Below are 27,798 nucleotides of genomic sequence, written 5' to 3'. Positions count from 1 at the left end.
TTTAAATCCCAATCTTGCTCTATAGAACAATAATACAGCATCACATTTATGTTTTTGGTTTCCTTTCTTTCAACTAATCATTCCCATTGCATTCAGAGAGAATGCTTTATTTTAGGGATTTTGTCTTTCACACCAGAGTACCCATTTACCTAATTAGTTGAAAACAGCAAGATTCCACTACTTGCATTGTGCTTACATCTTAAACTATCTGCTTTGATTATAGAAACATGCTATGTAGATGAAAAGCAAGGACCTAAGTAGATATCATCCTCACCTTATAACCAGACTCAGAAATAGTCAAGAGGGAAAACATCTCTTTTCAGAGGAAGACAATGGGGATACTGAGGCAGAAGAATTCCTTCCCAGGGTGAGGACACAATTGCCCTTGAGGCAAACTTCTGCCTGTAACAGTCACATTCCTCTCTGAGTAATAGAACATAATTTGTAATGGTCTCAGAGGCTGATTTTGGTTCTGGGAGGCAAGATGGTGGAATGATTTGTGACTGCTATCTCCCTCCCCTTGTTGACCTTGATGAGCCCAGAGAATATCTCTCCAGGAAAAACCCTGGAACAGTGGGAGCAACAGAAGGAGTAAATAGACTCTTAGCCCATGAGGCTAGAAAGATCCCTAAGGAGGGCTCCTCTTGCTGTTGCTGAAGGGGACCAGTTCAGGATCAGAGCTGTCCTAGACAGACACCTCAACAAACCTGGAGAAGATCCTGAACCCCAGGGGGATGAAGCCAGCAACTGCCAACACCAGGACCCAAGACATGCCTTAGCACCCCAGGCAAATTGGGAAGACACTAGTACAGACAGGATCACCAACAACTGAGCTTGCCTATGCTCTAGCTCAGCAGAGGAGACCTCTGGTGTCCAGACCACCTTTCTCCTGCACTGAACAAACTAGGTCCGGGGTAACTGCAGAGAAACCCAAAAAGACCTCACCTGGTCTCTGCTTTCCAATCCCAGCCAGTTCAGCACCAGGTAAGCTGCAGCATTTTAGCTTCTAACTAAAAGAACCAGAGACCACAACACAAAAAGCCTCATGTTTTGGGCACAAGAACTGTGGAACAGAGCTTTCTGTGCCCCAGACACAGACACCTACTTTAAAAGCCAGGAAAAGGGTTATTATCATGAGTAAGAAAAAAGCAGAAAAGAAAAGACCATAGAATCTTTCTATGGGGACAAGGACCAAAACACAAATACCAAAGAAGTCAGCATTGAGACTATACTCTCATGTGAAACTTCAGAAGGAAATATGAACTGGTCTGAAGCACAAAGAGACATCTTAGAAGAGCTCAGGAAGGATTTTAAAACACAAATTAGAGAAACAGAAGAAAAACTGACCAATGACTTTAAAAATATGAAAAAAAGAAATTATAGAAGAATTTAAAAGGTCAATTGGAACAATAGAAAAGGGAGTACAAAACTTAACTGGAGAAAATAACTCCTTAAAAGGAACAATTGGACAGATGGAAAAGGAGATGCAAAAGTTAATTGAAGAAAACAATTCAATAGAAAAATAGAATCGGGCAAGTATAAGCTAATGAATCTATAAGACACCAAGAATCAATCAAACAGAATCTAAAGAAGGAAAAGATAGAAGAAAATATAAAATATCTAGTTGGAAAAACAACTGACCTGGAAAATAGATCCAGGAGAGAATGATCCTAGAGGCTTTGCCTTTGATGTCAGGATTCACTAATCAAGAATATTACCAGGATTAACATCTTATATCTTAAATTTGTCTTAAAAGTCAATCATTAGAGATGGCTGTACTTTTTGACTAGCCTGAGGACTGCTCCTTTTCACATATACACACACAGTGTACCAGCTTTAGGTTTTAGCATTAAAACTATAAACAATAAGCTTACAATTTTTGTAAGTGATAACCAAATTGTTTTAGCTGTGAACACGAACAATAAACTTCAAATGATATCAACTGCATTTTCATATAATATAACAATTATTGATAGAAGGATGGGTTGTCTTACCAAGTGCAGACAACTACTGGCTGGCTTCTTTACCTTGACCCATTCCTCTTCACTCCCTACCCATGGATGTGGCTACGTGCTGATTCTAGATACTTCCACGCTATAGCTGCTGCCCCTTTTATAGAGTCAGGATATAAATTTGTATACTTTTAATAGCTTGTACTTTCTGGTCTTTAATAAAAGGGCAGAGTTTTCCTTTTCTCCCTGAGGAATTCCCCTAATTGTTTAAAATTTACTTGCTTTTGGAATGCAGTTCTTGGGCCTTCTAACAGGTGAATTATCATTTGATCTACCTTTCCCTTATCCTCACTCTTCCGATAACTCCATCCTGGGTCACCAGTGGAAACAGCATCTGCTCCTGGGGGATATTGTGTGGGGTCATTGCTAGCCAAATGATCCCCAAATTTTTGAGCCTGTCACTCCAAGAAAGCTCCAATTGTAAGAATATGTCCCTAAACCCCTCAGTAGTGGGGCCTTCTGAGTATCTCCCAAGTTTCTCTCCAACCTGAATGAGGTCTGACATGGAGAACAGAACATGCACTCTAATTGTCCCACTAGAAGCAGGCACTTCCCTCGGGGGAAAATGCCCTGATGGCCATGTGGGGATGGGGGCTTGGTCCCACTCCTTGTGGGGGAGGGGCTGGAGAATACTACCTGAACTTTATTAGGCTGCAAGGCCAGGGCATCTGGCTGGCAAGGAGAAAGATCAGCTGGCACCTGAAGAGGGGCAGGGATCGGAGGGGGTAATTCTCCAGAGACTGCCATGAGAGTGGGGCCTGAGGCCTAAGTGGGTGTCACCTCAGGAAGAGGGACTACAGAAGGACACACCTCAGCAAGATTCTTGGCTGGGGCCAGGGGAGGGGGAGAGGGCCAAAACTCTGAAGGTCATAAGAAGGGATCATCAAAAATGTCTGGTTGACTCTCATTTCTCCTCCAAGGGTCAGTTCTAATTATGAGCATCTCACAATCTTTCCTGAGAACAAGGTTCTGAGAGTTCGACAAGGGCCATTATGTAGGAAACTTATACCCATTTTCCTTCTTGGTGACAGTATAATTCTAACTGTAAGAGAGTATTCATTTTTAAAGTCCCCAAAACAGGCTATACTTTGTAGCCCTCTAGGCAATACTGAGGCCAGTGTTGCAAAAGAACACAAGCTTTTTCTTTTTAAATTCTTTAAAGAAGCTAAATTTTTCCCCAATTTTGTAAAAGACAAACCCAAAAGGTAAATTTTGGGGGATTGAAGAGGATTGACCCATTATAGATGTGGGGAGGGAAGTCCCTTTCTCCATAATGGAAGATTGAAGAGTAAGCCTTGAAAAACAAACAGAACAAACCAAGGCAAAGAAAACACAAAAAGGTACCTGCCTAATCTACCTGGACTTGAGAGGTCAGCACCCCCCCCCCAAAAAAACCTGCTTCCAAGGTACTTGGAGAGAGAGAAGGGGGAGGATTCCATATCTTGACTGGAGAGGAGCTGTAGTTCCTTGTCTCTTATTTTCCAACCCCCATAAAACCTTTATATAACAAATTAATTTGCAAATACAAATTGGGTAGGCTTTCCAAAACTCATACAAAAGATTTTATAAAGCATTTCTTCATACAACAAATATTTTCCTCTCTTAAGAACAGTTTACAATTTATCACATAACCCTCTTGAACCCAATTGACAAAAATTGCAATAAAAGACCTAAAATGAAGGCCTTTGTACATTCAATAGGTTTCCTTAAATGCTCGATTTATAGCAAAAACAATGAGTTAAAACGTCCTTCTTAATAGCAGAAATAAGCTTTTTTACATACTGAATACATCTTTAGGTGGAACAGGCTTGAAAATCACACACATACATACATACATACATATATATATATATATGTAATTTTTTTTTTAAGGATTCTCATTTTCTCAATAAGAATCCTACAGCAAGGAAACTCTTACACATTCATAACAGTTTCTTAACTAATCCATCATTAATTTAAAAATGAACAATAATTTATCTCCTTACCATCATGTGGGCATACTCCATACCTGATCAGATAGAGTCATCTCAAATTTGACTGAACTCTTAGCTATTAAATCAGGTTAATCATTTATCACTTATTTACAACCAAAAATAAGTTTCAAATTATCAAATTTCCATCATATCCTTTTAAAATCCCAATCTTTACATAATGAAATTTAAATTTGAAAATTGTGTAACTATTATATTAGATTAATGTTTCATCTAACATATGCCCACCCTTGTGTCAAGTGCTTTACAATCACAAATGCCAAATTACAATATCTTTTTCTGCTGGATCCTGATAGGAAGAGCATTCTCAGATGCTGCATTGCATTCTTTTAGGACAGATTTTGACTTGTATCATATCAAACCTGGATTTATAATCACTAATGATAAACATTTTAGCATTTTTTTCCTTAAGTTAAATATTCTAGCTGCTTAAAAGAAAATTTCCCTTGAAGGAACATGTGACTAGCTGCTCTCAGCTCTGAATAGCATTTTTGCTTATTTTTTTTTTTTACTCACTTCCTTAAAGAGATGAAACACCATCTTATGGCTCCCCTCCCCCTCCTGGAAGGTCCACCAGACAAGGAGTTTTCTCTCAGTTAACTCAGACTAGGAGGGAAAGGGAGTAACTTCCCCCTAGCACAATTGTCTATGCACATGAATACTGCTGTCTCATCCATATACTTCTGCCTTGGGAATTTCAGGCTTTACAAAGAGTTGAAATTCCACCTGCTCTCCTCAGGTTAGCACAAAATCCAGCCAGAGACCTGAGAAACCTAATTTAAGGCTCCCACTCTTCCTAAGCAGAAGGATCCATACTCACCCTCCTTGCCTTCATCCTTCAGAAACTGGAGAGAGTCAATACCTCCAAAAGAAATCACTGAAATTCCAAACTGAACTTGCAATTTTAAACACACTGTCTGGTATCATATCCATTGACCCAGTTCAAAATTAAAGTACAGAGTTTAGCTTTGAGATCTCATCAAATCAAAACTCAACTTTTCCCTGTGGACTGCCTTGAAGTTCATTTTCTCTTATCTTTCTTTTCACATTCAAAAACATAGACAAGGTTAAGAATGCATAAAGAAAGATTTTTTTTCTCTTTCCCTTCTCTTTCTCTTCTCTGTCCCATACACTCCTCTGAAACTGCTCCAGGTGGGGGATGGGAGAAGCGGAAGATAATCAGGAAGTCTTGTTGGCTGCCTACATTTACAATCTTTACCACAACCATGAGGCACTTCACAAACACACAGACATTTAACAAAACATTGTGCACATCAATTTGAATTTGAATTCAGGCCTGGTCAAAAACTTGTGCTTTCTAGCCAATTCAAAGGATTAAATTCTTCCTTAATAAGCTCACACCAGCTTCCTGGACAAACAAGTGCCTATAGGTCTTGACACCAGAAGGAGTTGTGAAATGCAGGTCAGTCACTGTTGGGACTAAGTCCTGGGCCCTATTGACCCCCATAGTTCTTTTGACCTGGGAGTGGATCACATCCTCCCAATATCACCAGGGGCTCTCCTTCCTGTCATGGCTTCAATTCTCCAGGATTCCATCCAAGTTCTCTCTTAGCTTAGTGCCCAAAAGGAGACTTCTGGACAGAAATAGGACTAACAAGAGTTTGCCATGCACCCAAACTTTCACATAATTAGTAAAAGATCAATCAAGAGTGAAAATTCCCAGAGCTAACCTGATCTTTGCTCAGTATACTGACTCACCTGGTCTGCCAGCAAATTTTGCTCCCTTCCTTCTTCTGAACTCCCTGCCTGTGGTCAGATGTCAACTGGACTGGAGTAGATTGAACTTAGAGGGAATGTAAAAAAAAAAACAAAACTTTTTTACAGGACCACTTATTCCCATAAACTTAATCTGACTTCCTCCAAGGAAGCAAGTTGAGCCCCACATTTGCAGGGGGAGTAGCACGTTGGGCACCATGTTTGTCAGAGATGAATGTGACATGCAAAAAAAGGTATCAAGAACCAATTATTTAAAATGGAGTTCAGAGGAGGGAAAGCCTTCTATGTTCCTTTGGGTAGCTTCCAGCATAGCCACCAGAAGGATTACCAAGCATTCTTGATAAAAAGACCAGAACTGAATTGAAAATTTGACTTTTGGATACAAGAATCAAGAGAAGCCTGAAAAGGTAAACAGGAAAGAGAAGTCCTGAGGGACTTATCAAAGTTTAACTGTTTAATTTCCTCCATGGAAAGATATTTGTAACTCATAAGACCTTTCTCAGTATTAGGGTAGCTGGAAAGAATAGACAGAAAGACAGACAGACAGATAGACAGATAGATAGATAGACAGATAGAGGGCACAATGTGAGTTGAACATGAAGGGATGATATCCGGAGGTCAGAGGAGCTAGGATTAAAACCAAGAATCACCTACCCAAAAAAACTGGATATAATCCTTCAGGGGAAAAATGGTTATTCAATGAAATAGAAGACTTTCGAGCATTCTTGATTAAAAGACCAGAGCTAAATAGAAAATTTGACTTTCAAATACAAGAACCAAGAAAAGCATGAAAAGGTAAACAGGAAAGAGAAATCATAAGAGACTTATTAAAGTTGAACTCATTACATTCCTAAAAAAATTAAATGACTTGCCCAAGATCACACAGCTAGTAAGTATCTGAAGCCAGACTTGAACTCAGGAAGATGAGTATTCCTGATCCTAAGCCCGGTGCTTTTTCCACTGTGCCATCCAGCTGTGTCCCTCTCTAAAGAGGGATAAATTATTTTTGAAAGAAGACTCCACCTTGCATAGTTTTTTAAAGACCAATTACAGAATACCACACTGATTTATTCAGGAATGAAACCTGTGAAATCATTAAGTTTAAGAATAGAAGCTAATGCACTTCATAGGCAATGTTCAGGGACTTGAATAAGAATATCACAATAAAAATTAAAAGGCTTAGTCAGCTGGATTTGTTTGTACAAATGGATGGGTTTCTGATAAGTGATAGTATAAGAGGTAAGTGATATCTTCAACTAAAGAAAACTCCTAACTAAGAAATAAAGCCCTATTGGTTGATGCGAACTTGTCAGAGAAATGACAGGAACTGTGCAACAGCATTTGCTATAGATTGCAAAAATTAGCACTGATAAAATTCCTAGAAAGCTATGATCAAGTAGCTAGAATTATACATAAGGAATTTGCAATTTTTCAAAAAGTTGCATATAACAAATGCTTGTATTATGAATCCAAGATCAAAAATATCACTTATAATTCATTAAACAAATGGTACTGGAATCATAACATTATTAGAGATAAAACTGTTGCCCACATTCTCCCACACAAAACATTATCTCTTCACCATGGAATTTACTAACAATATTTTCATAGATAACGGTGTGATAAACACACAACCTCCAAACCGCATAGGAGGTAGAGCCCTCAAAATACAGAAACCTAGCAGATGAAATCAGGAATATATGAGAAAAAGAGTTCCAATATCTTCCTTTTTAGAAGGCAGAAACTGTCTGGCTCACTTCACTATATGCTGTTCTGCCTGGTTTCAACTCACTCCACATAAAAAGATGTCCTCACTTTTCCTCCCATTACTTTCTTACCTCCTTTTGTGTCTCTCCCCTGATTACATTTTTGTCGAAAGCTTTTTGAGTACAGGGACTTTTTTCTTTTTATTAACTGTATCCCCAGTGTTTAGTACAGTGCCTGGTAGATAGCAGGCACTTAATAAATGTTTATTGTATTATTGGGACAGGGAATTCCCAAAAGTCTTAGTGCAATATTAAGCTCATAAAACTACTAAAACTTAAACCCACATTAAGACTGTCAGCTACCAGATCTAGCCTAAAGATACTTTCATGATGAGATAACAAAAGATAAGATTATCTCTCTATGATTTCATTTAATCCAAAATTATCAACTATTTTATCTACCTGTAAAATGGCCAATAAAACATAAGAGAATAATAAGAGTTACTTATCCCAGAAATGTTTCTATGTGAACTCCATCAAAGCAGATAAGAATGAAATAATAATAGCATCCATTTTATATACTTGGATGTGTTCAAAGAAATCCTACATAGTCATTTGAGGCTAAGTTCAGTGCTGTAAGGTGAAACCATACTGACATTATTTTCTCCATTTTATGGGGTAAGGGGTGGGGAACTGACTTAGAGACATTATCCTTTCCAAAGTCATACAAGACGTACTTAGTAAACCTGGTACTAAAATACATTCAATATACCACTAGTTGATGGAGATATATCTCCTTATGACAGTGACTTCACAACATCTACTTTAATCACATTTGACTGTGGAGTACATATGCTATTTATTTCAACATAATATAAAATATAATGTCAAATTATTGAAATTAGGCACTGTTTCATTCTAGTTTTGTGTCCCCAGAACCCAGCATAATGTTGATTGCACGGATGTTTAATAAAAATTTGTTGACTGAATAATTGAGTGAGTGGGGAAAATAACAGCCTCCCCTTGACCCTCTCACTCTAGAATATGGATTCTAAATCATTCCCAATCATCCTTACTAAAAGTCACAAAAAACCTAAATCAAAGCAACATGCACACATACACATACACACACACACACACACACACACACAACCCTAACTAATGGGAATAATGACAGGATATTAGGGAGAAGAGGAAAGAGAATACATATTTACATACCATCTACTATGGAACTGTTCTAAGAGCTTTCCCAGTAACTTATCTGATATTACATGCAATACCAATGGAAGTTGTAAAAAAAAAAGTTATTAATCCATTCCCTCCCCATTCCACCCAAACCAGCAGAGGGAAGGCAATATGTTAGAGGGGAATGAAAAAGTCAAAAGATTTGAATTTGAATCCTGATTCTGTCATGGATTACCTGCATAATGTATTCACCTCCATAGGCCTCCATGTCCTCATAAGTGAAGGGATTGGATTCAATTGTCCCTATATTTTCTTCTAATTATGAATCCTATGATTCAGAGACTTTTATCTAATAAACCTTGATAGAACCAGCATATGCTCTTCCTTCTCACCCTTTAGAGATCAGTGATGGTCTTTAGACCATATTTGTAGAGTCACAGTCACAGAATAATTAGTGAGATCTTTTCTGTAAACCACAATTACAATAAATAAGCCTGTGTCTACAATATTCATTATGATGGAGAAAAAGTGTGGGTGATTAATGAATGCTGACTACAAGTGAGGCAGAGGAAGGTGAGAACTAATTAGAGGTGAGAAGTATGCTATGTGTGACAGGTTTCAAAGGAAGGCAGATCAATATGGTTTTACATAGATAAGGGATCCAAGCTAAGGAGAGGACATGATTAATGAGTTGCAGACCAGCTTAGCTTGTGGTCAAACTCAAGAGAGAAGTTGGAGATAATTAGAAGAAGGAAACTCAAAACAAGTGCAGACTGAAATCATACATGAACAGAAAAGGACTCATTCAAACCTGAGTGCAAACATTGAAAAATATGTCCAGAAGCCATATTAAAAAGTTAGTGTAATTTATAAAACTTACTGGCATCTCAGTCTCTCTGTGCCACTGGGGGCTCAGCTGCAGGCAAATGTATTAGGCAAGGCTGGGTTATAATGTCAACACTTACAAGACAAAACACCGAAAGCCCTTGCAATAACTGATTCTGACAATACAAGGTCAGGCAAAATACTACGACAGGAGATAGTTATTTCTACAGCAACGGAGCTATGGATCAGTGATCAGTTGAATAATGTTATAGTCTCATTTCACAACTTTACTGTGGAATTTAGTTGGCCTAGAATTATAGTATTGTGGAAAAAATACTAAACTTGGCATCAAAAGCCAAAGAATCAGACTTTCTGGACTGGAATGAACTTCAGTTACTGTCTATTCCAAACTGATAATAAAAGCAATCTCCCACTCTAACAGACTTTCAAGTGGTCATCCAGTGTCTGTTTAAACACTTTTAGTAAAAGAGAAACAACAACCTCAATAACAGATCATTCCATGTTGAGACAGCTTTCACTGTGAGGAAGTTTCTCTTGCCATCAAGTCTGTTAGCTTCCTTGGTCAATTTGTAACTACTAGATGTGTCTAGATTTGCCTTTGGAAGCCAAACAAAAGAAATCTAATCCTTCGACATATACTGTCAAGTATTTGAAGAGAACTGGATTCGAATACTGCCTCCAAAATTTGTCAACTGTGTGACCACGGACAGACCACTTTGTTCCTTTGACTTTTAGAAAACTCATCTTTAAAATGGTGAACATATTTTGACTAAATACCTGTCTCACAGAGCTATTATCAGTCAGCAAGTCAATCAGCTAGCATTTATTAAGGTTCTACTACGTTCTACTATGTTATGCTACTATGTATATGATTGAGTAGGAGTAGGGGGTAGGGAATGTGACAGTGAAAGATGGGCAATTGGGAGCCTTCTTTAGCTTGGTCTGGAAAATTAAACAGATTTTCAAGTGATATTTTTTTCCCCTGTACATATGTAAGGTTGACTGATGAGTTAAACATAGAAACCATGTGTGAGGAAGCTTTATCAACCACAATAAATTTAAGACAAATCCCTTCCTCCCTGCCCCTATTTCATCTCTCCTTCCTGGCCACGTATTTACTTTCTCTAAGCCTGCTCTCCATTTCATGCAGTGTAGCCTTTTCCTGCATACCTATTCTGGCTTCTTTTCAATTTCATCTCTCTTTACCCTTTTTGCCTTGCTTATTAAAACAAAACAAAACAAAAAAAACCACTCAAGCAAATATAATATCATTAACCAAAAGGTTCTACTGTGTGTGAAACACTGTGGTAAGAACAGTTGTAAGAAAAGTATTTGTACAGTAAATTATAACATGCTATAGACACATAAGTGTATATTATATATAATTTACTCTATGGTTATTATTATCATTCCAAATTGACATTGATAGGAGTAACCATATGATACCTAAGTGTTTTATGTATATTTTTCTGTTTTGATCTATGCAACATCATCTTGTAGTTAGTAGCATAAATATTAGACCCAATTAACAGATTAAAAAAAATTGAGGCTCAAAGCAGAGAAATGACTTGTGCACAGTCATATTATTATCAAAATATGCATTATACATGCATTATACAACATTATACAATTATACAACATTTTGCTGAGGTCTAATAATTAAAAGGAAAGCATGTGAGTAGTTCAAGAATGCAAAGCAGTTCAAGAACTTATATTTAGTTGATATGGTATGGAAATAACATGATTCATTTTCAGTATGTTGCGTTTTCTAATAGAATGAAAGAGAAAGAGAAAACAAGGAAAAAGCAAAGAAGGAAGGATAGAAGAAATGAATGAATGAAGGATGGATGGAAAGAAGGAAGGAAAGAAGAAATTTCATATATTCCTATCCCTTCTCCCCAACATTTCCAGTTTCTTTGAGTTTCTTGGATTTAATTATTCTTGATGAAAGTTGCTAGTCTCCCAAGATAGGGAAATGTGAAAAGTGCTTAGCACAAAAGAACATGGGCAAGATTTTGGATACACTGAATTAAGGATTACTTTTTAATCTAGGCAAATGCCATTTGCATTAGCCAGCAGTGCCAATCTTTATTTCATGTAAAGTTTTAACTGGTTGTTGTCCTTTCTTTGCAGGCTAGGAAACCTTCACGAAGAAGCTCTTCGATGGAATCTCCTTATATAGAGAGGAATAGTCCAAAGTGAACCTCTCAGGCCTAATTGTTTCCACAGTCTTTAATCAGAGGTAATATTCTCCTTATTTTCCTCTAAGGAACTAAAGTTAGCTGCAGTTATTTACAAATCTGAAAATATATATTGTTGGAATCACCAGCAATTCATTACATCAGCTCTCTCCAATGGCTGTTGCAAGAGAACATAAATAAAATGCTTTGTGTAGTGAAGTCCCATGGAAATGTAAACTCTTGATTATGTGTTCATTCAATTAGATTAAATGTCAAATGCTTTCAGTGAGGATGAACACAGGCATCAAGGTCAGCTACCCTACTGATGATAAGTTCTTCAATTTGAAAAGGCTACAAGCAAAGACCAAAGTGGAGGGAGAGTTGGTGCATGCTTTTCTGTTTGCAGATGATTATTCAATCAATGCTGCCTCTGAAACTGAGATGCACCAAAGTATGGATCAATTCTCTGCTCCTTGTGCTGATTTTGGCCTAATAATTATCACAAAGAAAACACAGGTGCTCCATCAGCCACCACCACACCATCCATACGTGGAACCATTGGTTACAACAAGTAGAGGTTTTGAATGCTGTGGATAAGTTCACTTACCTTGGTAGCATAATTTCCAGGGCTGTACACATTGATAGTGAGGTTGACACATGCATCGCCAGATCTAGTTCAGTGTTTGGGAGGCTCTGAAGAAAAGTATGGGAGGGAGGAGGTATTAAACGGACTACCAAACTGTAGGTCTACAGATCTGTTGTACTGACCTCGTGTTGTACGCCTGTGAAGCTTGGAATCTAGTAGTTCCATGCCAAGAAACTGAATTGCTTCCATTTGTACTGTCTTAGGAAGATTCTGAAGATCACCTGGGAGGATAAGGTACCAGACACTGAGGCATGGGGCAGGCGATCACATAGTGGTCAGAAAAAGTGATTCAAGGGCATTCTCAAGGTCTCTCTCAAGAACTTTGGCTTTGATTGTGGGACTGCTTAGAATGGTGTGCCCACATCAGAAGAGTTGCTGTGCTCTATGAGCAAAGCAGAATTGAAACAGCACAAGGGAGGCATAGGATGTGCAAATTTAGAGTATCCACCCCAAATGTTCACGTGGACTATCTGTGCCCAATCTGTGGTAGAGCATTCAGAGCTCATATTGGCCTGATCAGCCATAGTTAAACACATGGTGATGTCATTTTGGTCTTCTTTGAGAATGAAGGACAACAACCAACCAACCAAATTCAACAACCATTTATTGTCTACTGTAGTATGCTTATTTTACAAAAAAGTCAAGATTTGCCTTCAAGGAGTATATCTTCTACTAGGAGAAAAGACAAAACAAAAGTATGTATACAAATAAATATGTATACAAATAAATGAATGTGTGTGCAATATATATTTACATCTATTTATATGTGTGTGTTTGTAAATACACACATACACATATATAAATTTTAGGAGGGAAAAGACACTGAGGACTGGGAGAATTAGGTATATTCCTGTATAGAATATGATCTGAGACTTGAAAAGATAAGGGATATCACAGTTAAGAAGGGGAAGCATTTGGTCCCTTTAGAATAGTTTGTGCAAAGGTTTAGGGAAGGGAAATGGAATATCATTTACAGTTATGACAGCATGAGGACAAGTTTGGCTGGAATTTAAAGTGTATGTGGGGAAATAATGCTAAATCATTCTAGAAAGAGAGATTGGATCCAGATTGTGAAGAGTTTTAAATGTTAAACAAAGACATTTCTCTTTGAGGCAGTAGGGAGCCAACGAAGCTACTTGAGCAGGAGAATAATAACCTTTGTGTTAAAAATATCAGTTTTCGTATCTGTAGAGGAAAGATAAAAGAGGGGACAGATTAAGAGAAGGGAGACAAATTTATAGGCTATCACAGTAGCGTTCATGAGAAGTAATGACTGCTCATTTAAAATTTTAGCCATGCTAATGGAGAGAAAGAGATAGCTGTGATGTATTTTCTAAAGTTGGAATGAATTCATTACTGTTAATTGTTTTGGCCATGACTGACTCTTTGTGACCCCATTGTAGGTTTTCTTGGCAGCAATACTGGAATGGTTTGCCATTTCCTTCTCTAGCTCATTTTACAGATGTTAAAACTAAGGCAAACATGGCTAAGTGACTTGCCCAGGATCTCAGAGCTAATAAGAGTCTGAAACAAATTTGAAGTCAGTTCTTACTGACTCCAGATCTAGTGCTCTATCCACTGTGCTACCTAGCTGACAAGAATTAATAATATTTGGTAATGTGTTAGACATGGGGCTAATCAGTTTTAGTTAATTGTCTAGGATTCTGGAGCTGTTGTGAAATTGGAAGGATGGAATTGACCTCAAAAGGGGAAAAAAGAGGTTAAGAGGAGATGTGGGTTTCAAAGGAAGCAAAATGAGTAAAATTTTGGATAAGTTTAGTTTGAAGAAGGTTGTCTAAAAAGCAGAAACATGGGGCTATAGCTCATGAGAGATAAGAGTTGGATATGCAGATTTTAGGCTTATCTTTATAGATATTATTATTGAGCTAACCCATAGGAGATGATGGGATTACCATGAGACAAAACCAAGAAAAGAATATAAAAGCAATACATGAATGATGATCCAGCAAAGGAAACTAAGAAAAACCCTCATGACAAGTTGCAGAAGATAACTGAAAGAGGGGAATGTCATAAAACCTGAAGAAAGAGAGAGAATACAGGAGGTGGGTGTGGTCAGCAGTGTCAAATATTGTCAAGAGATTAAGAAGGAGAAAGCTCAAGAAAAGTCCATTGTATTAACCCAAGCCTATTTTATCCTTTATTGATGAAAATGTTTTGTAACCACAAAGGAAAAACTTTATGATAATCTCAAGTAAATTTAATTTCATTATATCTAGCCCAATGATTATATTTTGAGTTCTTTTTTAAATTTCTGACACTGTTATTTAGCATGCTGCCTATCCCTTCTAGAATGGTGTCATTTTCAAGTTTAATAAGCATGCCAACTATGCCTTCATTGAAGTTATAGATTAATGTATTGAACAATACCAGCCCAGGGTAGAGATACTTTCTAACATGGTACTGATCTGGAAACAAAAAAAAAATCTTTCTTTGGGCCAGGAGCCGCATGAAATAGTAGATAGGATGCTGAATCAGAAAGATCTGAGTTTGTCCACCCTTTTACACTTGTTAATGTGTAACCATGGAGCAAGTCTCTCTGATCTTTGCTTTCCTTATCTGCAAAATGGGAGTGATAAGAAAAATTATATCTACTTCATGGAATTTTTTTTTGAGGCTCAAATGAGTCAATGAAAGCAAAGTGATTTAATAAAACAAACTAAATCACCATAAAAGTCAGTTAATTTTATTCATTGCATGGTCATCTAAGTGACAACTCTACTGTCATCCAAACCATATCTCCTCATCTTCCTTCCATGTATAGCATGAGGAATGATAAACATTTTACCAACATCTAGAATACAACATTCACAACAACTTCTTAGTCTAATAACAGCATAAAGAAAATCTGATGTTATTTGTTTTTGATAAACTCAAGTGAGCTTTTAGTGGTTGCATCTTCCATTTGTGAACCCTTACAAACCATTTCTTTCATAACATATCCAATGCCTTTGCCCAGAACCAAGCCAGCACACTAACTTGTTTAAAGTTTATACTATATGTAGACTAGTATGTAGTTTACAGGCTTGACGCTGTTCCCTTTTTTTGAAGGCTGGGATATTTATCTTTTCCCAATTTTGCTATACCACTGCCATTTCCATGATCATTTACATTACCATAGCAATTTAATACCAATTTTGAAATACCTAAGGATTAATTTCCCCCTTCTAGGCAACTAAACTCATTGACGGCAGCTATGTATGCTTCTGTCATCTCTTCCCTCATTTTGAATTTCACATCCCCTATCTTTCCCATTCTAAACAAGTAGCTAAATGATAGAGTGGACAGAGCACCAAATCTGGTCTTAGGTGCTTACTACCTATGTAACCCCTGTGCAAGTCATTTAAATCTCTTTGCCTCAGTTCCTCATCTATAAAATGAGCTGGAAAAGGAAATGACAGACCACTCCAGTATCTTTGCCAGAAAGGATCCAAAATAGAGTCAAAGAGAATTGCATATGACTGAAATAATAATTGAACAACAAAATTGTGTCCTAAAGATCAATCCTCTTGTGAGAGAAAAGAGAATATCAAAGGTAAAATTTAGCTAAGTATGTTCATCCATTTATTCAGAAATATTTCTTGAGTATAATTTTGTTTAAATGAGTCTGTATATTATTTACATGATAACTTTACTATATATTTAACAGGAATAACAAGTTGCACATACTAGCTTTCCATTTCATATGCAATGATCTTTTTTTATTATACTACGTTATGGAAATGCTTGTTTTGTTCCATAAGTTAAAATAAAATTAAGAAAATATTAAGAAAAGAAAAGAAATATTTGGTTTCATAGGACATAGCTTTCAATGAAGTTTCTGCTGTTTGCTAATTTTGTGGACATAGTTAAGTCATGTACCCTCTGGACCTCAGTTTTTTCAAATGTAAAATAAAAGACCTGAATTAGGTCGTCTCTAAAAATTCCTTTTCAACTCTAATGTTCTTGAACTATCATTTGTGTTCACGGTGTTCAATCAGTAATGATGTTTGCTCCAGGAATGAGAACTGAACAGCACAATTAATAAGCTCAGTTAGTTCAAAGCTCTAGCTTGTTGCTGTATCTGGGCAATAGGAGATCTTTCTAAACTGAATGTCTGTCATCTCAGTGACAAAATTCATAGATAACTAGCACTGACTGCCTGACTGGGAGTCTAGTATTCTGCCCACACTTATGATTATTTCGGCCCTTTTAGCAATAACTAATTAAAAATCTTCCTAATAATTTGGATTTCTCCAAGGTGCTAGCTCGGGAAGAAGAAAATGAAATGGCCACCAAGGTCCTTTCTATTTAGAGTCTGTGAATGTGAGTCACATATAGTAGCCCATCAACCCTCCAAGATGTTGAAAGTGGATAAATTCTGTTAGATCCAACCAATTTTATCTGTGATTTACCTGACATTTTGATGGAGTCTTTGCTTTTGCCAAATAATGTTTTGGAAACAACCTCTTGTTTTGTCCCATGTCACCTCCCATCCTGTCTCATCTCCACTGCTTTCCATTTGGCCCTTTCCTGGTGGCAGTTTTACATCCTGTCAGGCTGGTCTCCAAGCTGTGGCTTGGCAGGCTTGTGACCGACAGGGGAAAGGAGAGGAATTCTCCCTGCCGTCTGTCGACTCACCTCAGCTTGAAGCATGCCTCATGGGGAGCCCCAGCCCCAAGTTTTGACAGTCCTGCTGCTTACATCTCTCTGCTGAATTGTGCCTAGAGATCCAGGGCACCTCTGCCACACCAAATCAAAGCCCTGCCAACTAACTGGGGACAGCACAGACTTTCTTTCCAGACTGCATCCCAGAAATGTATTTTAATCAAGTGAAACTTTTAAAATGTTCAAACTGGATACTTCACTTGTGTGTGTGTGTGTGTGTGTGTATGAGTGTGTTGCTTTTTTGCCATCTGGATACACAACCTGTCCAGTTTGGATGCTCAATTCCAGATCATATTTACTCTTTTCTCTGGCTTTCTGCCTGCCTTACTATTCTCATTGAGGTTTTCCATGGTGAGGAAGCTACTGGTTATTTTTTAGCCTCTCTCCCACACGTCAGAACCTTTATAAGTTCTGCCATTTGGACTAACTCTCAATACAGCTTGAATTACTCCTGATTTCTATAAAAGCAAGACTGCCTTGGCTGTAACGTTTCCTTTTGTAAGAGTGAATGTGAACAAATAGGCATTACATATATGAGAATACCTGTAAGATTGTGCATGTTGAAGCATCTGTGGGAGGTTTATTAGAGCATTTATGAGAGTATTTAAGGTTGTGTTAGGGTGTAAGTATTCAATTTAAATCAATTCACTAAACATCTATTAGACTACCATGTCCCAGGCTCTGGAAATGCAAAGATAAAAACAACAGAGAGAAGATATTAGATTTGGACCTGCAAAGGATTTCTATTCAACCCTCTCACTTTACAACTGAGGAAAATAAGGCCTAGGAATGTTAAATGATTTGAGCCAGGTTCACATAGGTAGTAATTGTCAAAGGAAGAATTTGAACCCAAGACTCCTTTTACTTTAGAGTCAATCCACTCTTCACTGTTATCTCACTCTAATGCAAAAAATTGTCATTAACTCATCAAGATCACCTAAGAGCAGAACTTCTTAACTTTTTTGCATGTCATGGTCACCTCTGGTGGTCTGGTAAAGTCTATAGAACAATATGTTTTGGTAAATGCATAGAATATACAGAATTGCAAAGTACACCCTGAAATATAGTTATCAATTTATGTGTGTGAGCCTTTGTATGTAATATAAAAGTTTGCTTGTTTCTATATAAGTATAGGTATATTATAAGTAATACATATATATACCTACATTTATGTACATAGTTTGTACAAGCATGAATGCACATGTATATACGCATACATACACACACATACATACATACACACATACATACACACATACATACATACATACATACATACATACATACATACACTCACAAGTTCACAGGGCCTGGATGTGGATCAAAGCATATTATTTTCACTTTTTTGCTGATTTTTCTTTCTTGTTTTTCCCTTTTATTCTGATTCTTCTTTCCCAAAATGACTAATGTGGAAATATTTTTAACGTAGTTGTATGTGTATAGCCTACTTCAAATTGCTTACTGTTTTGGAGAGGGGGGAAGGAAGGGAGGTAGGTAGAAAAATTTGGAACTCAAAATCTTACAAAGATGAATGTTGAAAGCTATCTTTTTTGTGTAATTGGGAAAAAATACTATTATTTCCCCAGCTGATAAATGGTCAAAGGACATGAACAGGCAGTTTTTAGAGAAAGAAATTAAAGCTTTCTATAGTCACAAGAAAAATGCTCTAAATCACTATTGATTAGAGAGACGCAAATCAAAACAACTCTGAGGTACCACATCACACCTATCAAATTGGCTAACATGACAAAACAGGAAGATGATAAATGTTGGAGAAGATATGGGACAGTTCAAACACTAATTCATTCATTGTTGGTGGAGCTGGAGAGCAGTTTGGAACTATGCCCAAAGGGCTACAAAAATATGCATGCCCTTTGACCCAGCAATATCACTTCTAGGGCTATATCCCAAAGAAATCATAAAAATGAGAAAAGGTCCCATGTGTACAAAAATATTTAGAGCAGCTCTTTTAGTTGTGGCCAAGAACTGGAAATTGAAGGGATGCCCATCAATTGAGGAATGGCTGAACAGGTTGTGGTATATGACTGTAATGGAATACTATTGTGCTATAAGAAATGATGAACAGTCAGACTTCAGAAAAACCTGGAAAAACTTATATGAACTGATGCTGAGTGAAATGAGCAGAACCAAGAAAACATTCTACACAGTAACATCCACAGTAACAATATGTGAGGACTGTTTCTGATACACTAAGCCCTTCACAGCAATGCAAGGACCTAAAACATTCCCAAAGAACTAGAGATGCCATCCATCTCCAGAGAAAGAACTATGGAATAGAAATGCAGAATGAAGCAGACTATTTTCTCTTGTGTTATGTTTTGTTTTGTTTTCTTTTTTCCCATGTTTTCTCCCATTCATTTTAATTCTTCTGTACAACATGACTAATGTGAAAATGTGTTTAATAAGAATGTATGTGTAGAACTCATATAAGATTGCATGCTGTCTTGGGGAGGGAGGGAGGAGAAGAAAATTTAAGAGTTATGGAGGTGGTTGTTGAAAACTGAAAACTAAAAAAAAAAAGAGAAAGCATCTTCACTGCAAAGTTTTGGGACAGGAAATGTCAATACTATGGTTATCAATTTACAGATGAGGAAAGTAAGGCCAGGAGAGGTTATATGACTTGCCAAGACATCTGGCAGATTCAGAATTGCTTTTTGGTTAAATTACCAGAGAAGGAGGTGGACCTGATCAGTGGAACTCTATTCTCAGTATACATATAGTGTATTCTGCCTGTTACCAGCCCTCACCCCCAGAAACCTGCTTGTAGGAAGGAGTGATAACATGCTATAACATGACCATATCTCATTTGGAAGTACACTTGTTAGGGCAAATGCTTTGTAGAAACCACCTTAAGTCTAAATTCATTCTTCCAAGGAGCCAGTGTGAAATGGAGGAGAGCATGTTACAGGTGTTAAGGGAAAGATGTTTTTTATTCCTTGGTTTATCTTCTTCAAAGTCATTAAGCTATTGGAAAAGCTAATTGATGTTAATTGGTTACATGATTCAGGGACACTAATCGCTGGAAACTGATATTGAGAACACACCAGAATGGGAGCTAGAACCAACAGCAATGGAGAAAGATACCTCCAAACTCCACAGCAGTACATTTAGAACACTACAGATGAGATATAGTTTTGTTTTGTTTTCAAATCTGTTTTTATTGTATTTAGGTTTATTTTTTAAAAATATTTCCCAATTACATTTTTATGACTTTTTTATTAATTACTGCTTTTTTAGTTTTCAACAGTCACTTCCACAAGATTTTGAATTCCAAAATTTCTCCCCATCTCTCCCTTCTCTCTACCCCAAGATAGCATGCACATTCTGTACCACATCCCCCAATCTGCCCTCCCTTTTATCACACCACCCTCTTTTCTTGTTTTTCTTTTTTATTAATTTGTCTTCAGTTTTCTACAATCACTTCCATAAGTCTTAGATTTTCTCCCAACCCCTCCCCTACCATATATATACATATATATTACATAAAACAAATTAATTACTTAATTTAAAAAAGAGAAATGCAGGCTTTATCACAGACACTAGTTGCAAAAATTCTTTCCCAGTTTTCCACTTCCCTCCTAACCTTGGTATCATTCCCTTTTCTTATTGCTTTCCCCTCTATTTTATTGCAGGGCAAGATAGATTGTTATACCCCATTGCCTGCTTGTCTTATTTCCCAATTGCATGTAAAAACAACTTTTAGCACTAATTTTTAAAATTTTTGAGTTTCACATTCCCCCCCGCCTTTCTCCTTCCCCACTCAGCCCCCATTAAGAAGACAAGCAATTCGATATAGGTTATACATGTGTAGTCATGCAGAACCCTTCCATAATAGTCATGTTGTAAAAGACTAACTGTATTTCCATCATCTTATTCTGTCCTCAATTTATTCTATTGTCTCCTTTGACCCTATCCTTCCTCAAAAGTGTTTGCTTCTGATCTCCCCCTTCTCCCATTTGCCCTCCCTTCTATCACTGGCCCCTCTACTCCTTATTCTCTTCCCTTCTACTTTCTTGTAGGGTAAGAGTGATTTTCATAGTCAATTGAGTGTGTATGTTATTCCCTCCTTAAACCAAATGCGATGAGAGTAAGTAAGGTTCAATCATTACCTCTCATCTTCCCCTCTTTCTCTCCATTGTAAAAAGCTTTTTCTTCCCCATGTGAGATAACTTGTCCCATTCTACATCTCCCTTTTTCCTCGCAATACACTCCTCTCTCACTCCTTAATTTTATTTTTTTAGATATCATCCCTTCATATTCTACTCTACCCACCCTATTCTCTCTCTCTCCCACCTCTCTCTCCATGTCTGTCTGTCTGTCTATCTATCTATCTATCTATCTATCTATCTATCTATCTATCTATCTATCTATCTGTATGTATGTATTACATATGCATTTATATATGTATATGTATGTATATGTGTATATATGTGTATATATATATATATATATATATATATATATATATATATATATATATATATATGTATATATATATATTACCTCCAACTACCCTAATACTGACAAAGGTCTCATGACTTATAAATATTATCTTTCAATGTTGGAATGTAAACAGTTCAACTTTGACAAGCCCCTTATGATTTCTCTTTCATATTCAACTTTTCATTCTCTCAATTTTTGTATTTGAAAGTCAAATATTCTATTCATCTCTGGTTTTTTCATCAAGAATGCTTGAAAGTCCTCTATTTCATTGAAATGTCCATTTTTTCTCTGAAGTATTATACATATTTATGCTGGGTAGGTAATTCTTGGGTTTAATCCTATCTCCTCTGACCTCTGGAAAATCATATTCCAAGCCCTCTGATTCCTTAATGAAGAATATGCTAAACCTTACGTTATCCTGACTATGGTTCCACAATACTTGAACTGCTTCTTTCTGGCTGCTTGCAATATTTTCTCCTTGACCTGTGAACTCTGGAATTTGGCTAACAATATTCCTAGGAATTTTCCTTTTTGGATTGCATTCAGAAAGCTATTGGTGGATTCTTTTAATATCTATTTTACTCTCCAGTTCTAAAGTATAAGGGCAGTTTTTCCTTGATAACTTCTTGAAAGATCATTTCTAAGCTCTTCTTTTTAATCGTTGATTTCAGGTATATAGTTTTTTACAATTATCTCACCTGAATATATTTTCCAAGGCAGTTGTTTTTCCAATGAGATATTTCACATTATCTTCTATTTTTTCATTCTTCTGGTTTATTTTATAATCTCTTGATTTCTCATAAAGTCCTTAACTTCCATTTGCTCTATTCTAATTTTTAAGAAATTATTTTCTTGGTGGCAGAGCCAAGATGGCAGAGTTGAAGGATGGACCTGTAGAAGCTCACCTCCATAGCCCATAAAATACTTGCAAAAAATGACTCTAATCAAATTCTAGAACAGCAGAAGCAACAAAACTACAGAGTGAAAGAGATTTCTAGCCCAAGATATCCTGGAAGGCTAACAGGAAAAGTTTATCACACTGGGTGCTGAGTGGAGAGCACAGCCTGGCCTTGGCCATAGTGCAGTAGGGTCAGGACCAGAACAGGCTTCAGGGGGTGGAATTCCCAGCAGCAGCTATGGTTCCCAGATTGCTCAACCCACAAATGTCAAAGACAGCTTCAAAGGTCAGTGAGAAAGCTTTTTTCTCTGGGTGAGAAGGAAACAGGGCCTAGCCCTGCTAGCAGCAGCAACTGCAGAGGCACCATCCACTTTTGGAGCCCTTGGCTCCTGGGGGAATTGAGCAGCTGATCTGTATCTTAGCCCTGAGTGGCTCTCCTGGGCTAAGGAAAAGTGCTGCCATGGTGGAGTTGGAGGTAGTTGAGGAGAGGGAATTGTACTCGCAGATTCTGGGCAGAACAGAGTGCTTATGATTGCTCACAGACAAGAGCACAGGTCAGGAGAGGAGTAAGCTCCTATCCCTTGATTGTGCCACCTTGGAGGAACTAAGAACTTATGCGTTCCCAGAGTATACCCTCCTCTTGACAAAGGTCTCAAAAGTCAAGTAATTGGCTGAGAATGTGCCCCAAAAAGGGAAAAAAATAATACTATAGAAGACTACTTTTTTGGTGAACAGGTATGTTCTTCCATCCTTTCAGATGAAGAAGAACAATGCATACCATCAGAGGAAACCTTCTGCATCCAAAACCTCCAAAATAACTATGCAATGGTCTCAAACCATGGAAGAGCTCAAAAAGGATTTTGAAAAATCAAGTAAGAGATGTGGAGGAAAAATTGGGAAGAGAAATGAGAGCAATGCAAGAAAATCATGAAAAGCAAGTAAATAGCTTGCTAAAGGAGATCTTTAAAAAACGCTGAAGAAAATAATACCTTTAAAAATAGGTTAATTCAATTGGTAAAAGAGGTCAAAGAAGCCAATGAGGTGAAGAATGCTTTAAAATGCAGAGTTAGCCAAATGGAAAAGGAGGTTCAAAAAGCTCACTGAAGAAAATAATTCTTCAAAAATTAGAATGGAGCAGATGGAAGCTAATGACTTTATGAGAAATCAAGAAATTACAAAACAAAACCAAATAATGAAAAAATAGAAGATACTGTGAAATATCTCATTGGAAAAACAACTGACCTGAAAAATATATCCAGGAGAGACAATTTAAAAATTATGGGACTACCTGAAAACCATGATCATAAAAGAGCCTAGATATCATCTTTCATGAAATTATTAAGGAAAACTTCCTTGATATTCTAGAACTAGAGGGTAAAATAAATATTGAGAGTCCACCAATCACCTCCTGAAAGAGATCCGAAAAGAGAAACTCCTAGGAATATTGTAGCCAAATTCCGAAGTTCCCAGGTCAAGGAGAAAATATTGCAAGCAGCTAGAAAGAAACAATTTGAGTATTGTGGAAATACAATCATGACAACACAAAATCTAGCAGCTTCTACATTAAGGGATCGAAGGGCTTGGAATATGATATTCCAGAAGTCAAAGGAACTAGGATTAAAACCAAGAATCACCTACCCAGCAAAACTGAGTATAATACTTCAGGGGAAAAATGACTATTTAATTAAATAGAGGACTTTCAAGCATTCTTGATGAAAAGACCAAAGCTGAATAGAAAATTTGGTTTTCAGACACAAGAATCAAGAGAAACATGAAAAGGAAAGAAAAATCATGAGACTTACTAAAGTTGAACTGTTTACATTCCTACATGTAAAGATAATATTTGTAACTCTTGAAACTTTTCTCAGTACTTGGGTAGTTGGAGGGATTACACACACACACACACACACACACACACACACACACACACACACACACCATATAGACAGAGAGCACAGGGTGAGTTAATTGGAAGGGATGACATCTAAAAAATAAAATCAAGGAGTAGAAGAGAAATATAATGAAAGGAGAAATAGAGAAATGGAACGGGGAAGGTTATCTCTCATGAAAGAGGCAAGATAAATCTTTTTCAGTGGAAGGGAAAAGGGGAGAGGTGAGAGGAAAAAAGTGAAGCTTACTCTTGTCACATTTGGCTTAAGGAGGGAATAACATGCACACTCAATTTGGTATGAAAATCTATCTTACACTACAGGAAAGTAGGGAAGAAGTGGGGTGGGGAGTATTATAGAAGGAAGGGCAAATGGGAGGAGGGAGTAATTAGAAGTAAACACTTTTGGGGAGAGACGAGCTCAAAAGAGAAAAGAATAAATGGGGGCAGGATAGGATGGAGGGAAATATAGAGGTCTTACACAACATGACTATTATGCAACTCTTTTGTATAACTACATATGTATAACCTATGTTGAATGACTTACCTTCTCAAAGGGGATGGGTGGTGAGGGAGGAAAGGAGAAAAGTTGGAACTCAAAGTTTTAGGAATGAAGGCTGAGAATTGTTTTTGCATGCAACCTAGAAATAAGAAATACAGGCAATGAGGTATAGAAATCTATCTTGCCCTGCGAGAGAAGAGAGAAGGTGGGGATAAGGGAAGGCAGGGATGTAAGATAAGGGAGGGCAGATTGGGGAAAGGATAATCAGAATGCACAACATTTTGGGGTGGGGGGGGAAGAGATGGGGAGCAAATTTGGAACTCATAACTTTGTGGAAATGAATGTTGAAAAGTAAAATAAATAAACATAAAAAAGGAAATTATTTCTTCAGTGAGCTTTTGAACCTCCTTTTCCATTTGGCCAATTCTGCTTTTGAAGGCATTTTTTTCCTCACTGGCTTTTTAGACCTCTTTTGCCATTTGGGTTCGTCTATTTTTATGATATTTTCTTCAGTTTTTTTCTGAGGGGGGGTTCTCCTTTAGCAAACTTTTGACTCCTTTTTCATAATTTTCTTATGTCATTCTCATTTCTCTTCCCAATTTTTCCTTTACTCCTCTTACTTGATTTTCAAAATCATTTTTGAACTCCTCCATAAACAGAGACCAACTCATATTTTTTCTTAGAAGCTTTGAATATAGGAGCTTTGGCTTTGTTGTCTTCTTGTTGCATGTTTTTATCTTCCTTGTCACCAAAGTAAGACTCTATAGCCTTTTCTGCTGTTTGTTTATGGTGCCACCCAGTTATTTGACTTTTTAACTCTTTGTTAAAGTAGATCTCTGCTTTCAGTTTGGGAGGGAGGGTTTACTGTCTCAAGATTCAGAAGTTTTACACAATTTTCAGAGACCTGCAAATTTTCAATTCTTCCAAGGTTTTGTGATCAAAGGAGAGTTCTTTACTCCTCTTCTGGCCTGTGCTCTCATCTGTGAGTGACCATAAGTCCTCTTTTGTTCCTTGCAAATATGAGGCAGATTCCTTCTCCGCTGCTGTCACAAGGTCCACCATGTCAGTGCTCCTTCTCATCCCAGAATCACCACCCAGAACTATGACTCAGATCAAAGCACAGGCAAAGCCAGAGAATCTTTCCTCAGTGTCAGCAATGAGATCCCTGAAATCCCCCTCTGATCAGCTACTTGATTCCACTACCGTCTGTGGGCCAAGAGCTCCAGAAGCAGCAGCAGTAGTCTGTACCTGGAGCCAAATGGTGTTTCTCTCTCACGCAGATCCCACTGACCTTTCCTACTGAACTTCTAAGCTCTCTATGGCATTTTGGGGCTGAGAAGTCTGGAAATCAGCACAGCTGCCAGTGATTAAGTGCCTTGAGGCCTGCTCTGGCCCGTCTGTGTCTATGTGACCCACACTGGACTGCACTCCTGTCAGAATGGTTCAACAGACCTTTCCTGTGGACCAATCACTTAGAATGACTGGAAATTTATTTCACTCTGCCATTTTGTGGGTTTGACTGCTCTAGAAATTGTCTAGAGTCATTTTTACAGGTATTTGGAGGGGTTTCAGGGAGAGTTCAAGCAAGTCCCTGCTTTTACTTTGCTATCTTGGCTCTGCCCCAAGATAAAGTTTTAATTAGGGAACTTACTTCTCTCTGAGAATGAGAACTAGATTGATATTCCTATGAATTCATAAGAGCTAAATCTTGAAAGGGCAATGCTTTCATCTAGCATGTGAGTATGTAATCCTGAGCATAGGACCTGCCAGGTGTCTACTGCCAGGAGATTTGCTGGCCTGTTTACAATGTTTTTTGGGGTTTGTCAAATGAAAGGTATTTTACAATGTATTTAAAGGATGTCCCAAAAGTGATATTAAAGTTTTAAACTGGAATATTATATATATACATATGTATACATGCATCTACATGCACACACATGCATGCATTTGCATACAGTATATTGTATGTACAGAAGAAATATAACATCAACATACATGTGTGTACACATACACATATATACAATCACACATGATATATCCGTATACATATGAATATGCTCTGCATATGTGTATGCACATGTGTACAAATGTACACCTGTTTCTGTTCATGTGTATACATGCATGCATAGGCATTTATATATACATGAGTTCATATATATACACATGCATGTGTTTGCATGGGTGATGCTATATGAACTCCTTATATGTAATCAATATACTGCACATACATATTTGTGTCTATGTATGCACACATAGAAACACATATACATACATATATACACAGACACACATACACAAATATGTAATTTTGCCCATGCGATCCAGAAGTGCTGAGAGATTAGGTGCCCCTAGCAGTATGTTAAATCAGTCCCAAATCTTAATTTACATGGGGAAATTTGCAAGCCATGACCAACTCTTCTAGGGAGAATAGTAGTGAACTGATAAACAACTGGAAAGAAATTGAGGTTATGTCTCAAGCCTCTAAGCCAATAGAAACACCATCACATTAGTTCTGGGAGAGGGTATTTTCCCTATGAACCATTATGGAATTGAGGAGAGAGACATGTTTCTAAAATACAAGGCCAGGATGTTTGTTTCTCTGAATTCCAAGAGGAATATTGTGTGTGAGAGAGAGAGTAATCTACAATCCAAGGCCACTTAACTGATTAATTGTAGAGGTAGGAATAGATCTGAAGTCCTCTGCTCACCCAGGGCTGTTTTTGCTCATTTCTGCTCTTTCCACTTTCTATTTTGACTTTTCTTGACCATAGAAGTTAGTGATCAAATAATGGCAAGTGTCACCATAAAGACTATTCATAACCCTGTATTTATTAAGTTTTAACATTCCTTAATATTTAATAATTTAATAAATATTCTTAATATTTCTTAACAATAATGTCATTACTTGATGTTTAGCATCAGGAAACATAGAACTAAAGGGGAGGGAATTTTAGGTGAAGTCGTGGATGTAATATTTGAGGCAGCCTACAATACTGGAACAAATGTGGAGATGGAACACGGATCTTCAAGGAACAATGTGTAGTCTAGAATGAGTAGAAAAGGGAATAAATATAAAGA

The 27,798-nt window shown here is 37.3% G+C and overlaps 1 long non-coding RNA gene across 1 annotated transcript in view; it reads left to right on the top strand.

Moving 5' to 3' along the window:
* Nucleotides 1-27,798, top strand: part of LOC140520381 (uncharacterized) — a 188,353-nt gene that overhangs the window by 110,485 nt on the left and 50,070 nt on the right. Inside the window, exon 3 of the long non-coding RNA XR_011972484.1 lies at nt 11,611-11,719. This is a non-coding gene — a long non-coding RNA (uncharacterized lncRNA). The remainder of the gene's footprint in view (nt 1-11,610; nt 11,720-27,798) is intronic.

This window comes from Notamacropus eugenii, chromosome 1 (genome assembly GCF_028372415.1).
Source record: "Notamacropus eugenii isolate mMacEug1 chromosome 1, mMacEug1.pri_v2, whole genome shotgun sequence".
Taxonomy (NCBI): Eukaryota; Metazoa; Chordata; class Mammalia; order Diprotodontia; family Macropodidae; genus Notamacropus; species Notamacropus eugenii.
This window is presented reverse-complemented; position numbering and strand designations above follow the sequence as displayed.